Raw genomic sequence first — 5,000 nt, forward strand, 5'->3', positions numbered from 1 at the left:
AAGGGCTCCATCATGGAAAAATAGCCCAGTGAGGAAAATACAAGAAAAAAAAAACTACAAGAGAAGAATAAACAATGAAAATAAAATATTTAAAAAACAGTAACAACATTAAATTAGATACTTCACATATAAATTATAAAAACTTCAAGAAACAAGAGGAAGAGAAACAAGACAGAACAGCGTACTCGAATGTAGCCCCAAGCAAAAGAATATAATATAGCAATGTGTGAAAAGGATGTTGGAAAAAAACTCTTTATGGGAGTTTTGATTTTGAGTGAGAACAAAAAAAAAAAGTGCTGACGTAGACTGTTTACACTAGGTATTTTTAATAAAAGAAATTGATATGGCGAGTAATGTGGAAATAGCCTCTGTACCATGGTCCTCCACTGTCTTGGGGTAGAGTTCTCTTGCTTGAGGGTACACTCGAGCACACTATTCTTATTTCTTTTCATCTTGTTTTTTTTTTTTTTTTTTAGATTTTATAGTTAAAAAAGGAAAGATTTATTTCAATGCTGACCTTGTTCTTAAAATAGTTTATTTTTATCTTTTATTAGTTCTCATGTAGTCTATTTGTTTTCTTATTTCCTTTCCTCTCTGGGCTATTTTTTCCCTGTAGGAGCCCTTGGGCTTATAGCATCATTCTTTTCCAATTAGGGTTGTAGCTTAGCCAATAATAATAATAACAACCCCAATAATAATAATAATAATAATAATAATAATAATAATAATAATAATAATAAGTAGTAGTAGTTGTAGTAGTAGTAGTAGTAGTAGTAGTAGTAGTAGTAGTAGTAGTAGCAGCAAAAAATAGCGAAGGTGACAGTGTGAGTCAAAGTGTTTTGGGGTAGACTTCTTTCACGTGGTAAGGATGTAGAGGAAGGGCGAGAAACGTTTGGATAGGTGTGAAACGCGTATTGGAACCGGATGTGCCTTAATACCCAGAGAACATCAGTGCGTGGAGGATAGGCATAATTGGTGCCACGTACACAAGAGTGTTTGAAGCGCTGCTGATGTGTCGTCTGTGCAGGCGAAGTTACAATATGAGTATGGTAGTTATAAAAGCGTTTTTTTTTTTTTGAGCCAGCCATAATCTAGTCTTGTGGGTAAAACGGCTTTAACTAATATACATACACACACACGCACACATATATATATATATATATATATATATATATATATATATATATATATATATATATATATATACTGTATATATATATATATATATATATATATATATATATATATATATATATATATATATATATATATATACAGTATATATATATATATATATATATATATATATATATATATATATATATATATATATATATATATATATATATATATATATATATATATATATATATATATAGCACGATGGCTAAAACGTTATAAGGATGAAATATGTTTCAAGCTACGAAAAAACTTGATTATCGTCATATATAATATATATATATATATATATATATATATATATATATATATATATATATATATATATATATATATATATATATATAGAGAGAGAGAGAGAGAGAGAGAGAGAGAGAGAGAGAGAGAGAGAGAGAGAGAGAGAGAGAGGAGAGAGAGAGAGAGAGAGAGAGAGAACTTTAAATATCAGGGGTGTGTAATCCACTCGCTACAGCCATGGCACAACGCATAGAGAATGACTTTATATCGAGTTTAAAAGATTTTAGATGACAAAGCAAAAACATTGGGGATAAGTAAACGTAAAGAAAATAATTTAATGTGCAAAATATGTCAACGGAGAAACAATGACGGAAAACAAACCAAGAGAAGACTTACTGAGAATACAGGAACAGCGAATAAAGAGTTTTTGTTGTCATTTCGGAGAAATGCTCAACGTAGTTGGGTTCATTTTTTGTTTACACAACAACAAAACAGAGACTCGCTAAGTGACTGAACCTCGCACAATTTCGCACACGGATAATTGAACCTCCCAAAAGCCGCCCATGGGTTACCAGCAACCCAAATGTATCCCACAGGGTTCCTGATCTCCCTGAGGTTCAGTGCCTTCCGGCGTTGGCCATCTGGCGTCTCTGTGGCGAAGCAGTCTCAGACACTCTCCTTGCTTCTCGGACAGTTTCCCTCTTTCCTCCTTTCTATTTTTTTTTCTTTTTATTGCGTTTCTCTATTTTATAGAGTCACACTCTTTGTGTTTTTCTTATTACTGTTCTTTCACTCTTCCTTCACTTATATATCCTTCCTCCTGTATATATTCTTTTTTCTTTTTAATGCGATTTTCTTTTACAGACTCACTTTTTTTCCTACTGTTCTTTCACTCTTCCTTCACTAATATATAATTTATTCATTCAATTTAAAATGTGAGATTACGAATACAATGTTGATTTAGAAATATTTACTGGCATTACGATGTTATGGAGTCTATTGTAATATATTTTTTTATTTTTTAAAGATTTATTTAAAATATATTAGAAAATGGTCAGTTTTGGAGCTCCAATCGAGTAGATCTTCAATATGTTCTTGTTTTGGACAAATGTGTAACGTCTTTGAAACACAATTTAAAAACAAAATATTGGGAACGCCATAACACAACAGTTATAGCAACAAAATTAAAACAACAACAACAGCAACAACAACAAAAACAACAACAACGACAATAATAATAATAATAATAATAATAATAATAATAATAATAATAATAATAATAATAATAATAATAATAATAATAACTAGATGAGCACTCAGTAAAGTCCAGACCTCCGCCGCGGCTCCTTTTTTCTCGACCTTGACCTTAACCTTTGACCTTAACGTATATCAATTGGCGTGGATTTTCATACACTCAAATATGAATCAAGTTTGAAGTCTCTGTGACAACAATGTCCAAACTTATGGCTGATTACGTGAATTGGATATTTTGCTTGACATGACCTTGACCTTTAACCTTCCAAAATTTAATAATTTCCAGCTTTTCACATAACAGCTAATTCCTACAAGTTTCATTACTGTGATTAAAATTGTTGCCAGGAAGCTGTTCACAAACAAATGCACACACAGACAGGGGTGAAAACATAACCACCTTCCAACTTCGTTGGCGCAGGTAATAACCAGATCAGTAATTGAAAGGATATCTCATTTTGCTAAGGAATTTGAGGGGTTTTAACACGGCTAAAGATTTTCTTACTCATTTCCATCACCAGCAAAACAAGGTTCATGACCAAATTCCTGGGTAAAAAAGGAAGCACGATAACATAGAACATGCATACATAGATATTATAGATAAATAAAAACAGTATAGGAAAAGGCATTTTTTTCACCCACGTTTCATATTTTACTTTTACATATTTACAATATCAATCTTGTTCTATACCGCCATAATTTCATTTTTTTATCCAAGAACAGGACCATGAGCACAGAGATGTTTGAAACGTTGTTTTGTTGGTGATGGAAATAAATGTGAAAAAAGTGATGATAATTGCTCGTATAGTTATGTATTTTGTTCAGCCCAAAAAAGCCGAGATACACAATCTTTCCATTTAAGGTTCTCTTCTCACGGGCGGATTGATGGCGCGCGGTTTTGTCCGCGTGGATTAGAAATTAATGAATATCAATGAGGCCCTTCACACGATGGCCGCTAGGAAGTATTTCCGAGCGGCAGTGCTAACCACATGCACTGCTAATCTGCACGGTTCCAGTGTAGCGGCTCATAGAACTTACTCTATAGACCTTTTCGATTTAAAACTTGTACTGATAAGAGTATGGAATTTGCAGGTGTATATACTGTGTGTATATGTATGTGTGTATGTGTACGCATACAGAAAGTATTTACTGCATGTATATATTCATGTATGCATATATGTATAAGTATGTAAGTAATCATGTAGGATATATATATATATATATATATATATATATATATATATATATATATATATATATATATATATATATATATATATATATATATATATATATATACACGTGCACACATATACATACATTATAACACATATGTGTATATGGAGGTACTGTATATATGTAATTACATGTTTTATAGTAAATAAATATGCAAAATTATTTATGCAAAAAAAAGAAAAAAAAAAAATATTGGTATAAAAGAACTTGAGGCCTTTAGAAGGGACCAAATGTCTAAGATCACCTGCAAATTTTGACCTGAGTCTTCTGTAGCTAAGTGTTTATAAGTTCTATCTATTCTAGTAGAGTGTTCTTCAAATATTTGTATATATGTTTGTACTCTTACTGTACCATATATACTCTTAAATTTCTATTAGTGTATCAGTCCTTTAGATGAACTTTTGGCATGAAGATGAAATTGGTCAGGGAAAAGGAAATATTAAATTCCTATGTAAAAAGGTTTTGGTCTTTCCTTTTTTATTATTAATTTTTGCATTTGAGCATAACGCTTTCCCGTTACTTTCACGCATATTTATATGTGTGTGTATTTTTTTTTCAACATTAAGCTGTATCCCTTAATAGAGGCTGTCTCTAAAGATGAACAATACAAGTCACTGTTACTTTCATCTTTTTATTAGTGCTTTTTCCTATTGTATGGGGTAAGCAAGGCTGCCCTCTTTTTGAAGAACTTTGCTTTGGCTTTGGGGTAGACCGTAGTCCCGTTCGGCTGCCCTGCCTGACATCACTCAGACCTCGATAGCGTATGTTCGTGTGTTGTACAGTCGGTTTCATTAATTCAGGTACACTGACGTCTTCTTAACTTCTCGTGAAGTGCACCAGAATTAATGAAGCCAACTGTACTAGTCACCAGCGTCCTTCCTCCCAGAACCTAGGAGTCCTGGCGCGGTTCCTACTACCGTCATTAGTTACATTCCACCATATCCCTGAAGCCCTCACCCATGTGCTTCCTGCATATTAAAGATCTATCTGAACTTCAATCCATCTATCCAAACTTTTATAGATCTTCCTCCCCTCTTACCTCATAGCACTTCCTAATCATACAATCTTTTGACTACTTTTTTCCACATGATCGGACC

Source organism: Palaemon carinicauda, chromosome 3, assembly GCF_036898095.1.
Source record: "Palaemon carinicauda isolate YSFRI2023 chromosome 3, ASM3689809v2, whole genome shotgun sequence".
NCBI classification, from domain to species: Eukaryota; Metazoa; Arthropoda; class Malacostraca; order Decapoda; family Palaemonidae; genus Palaemon; species Palaemon carinicauda.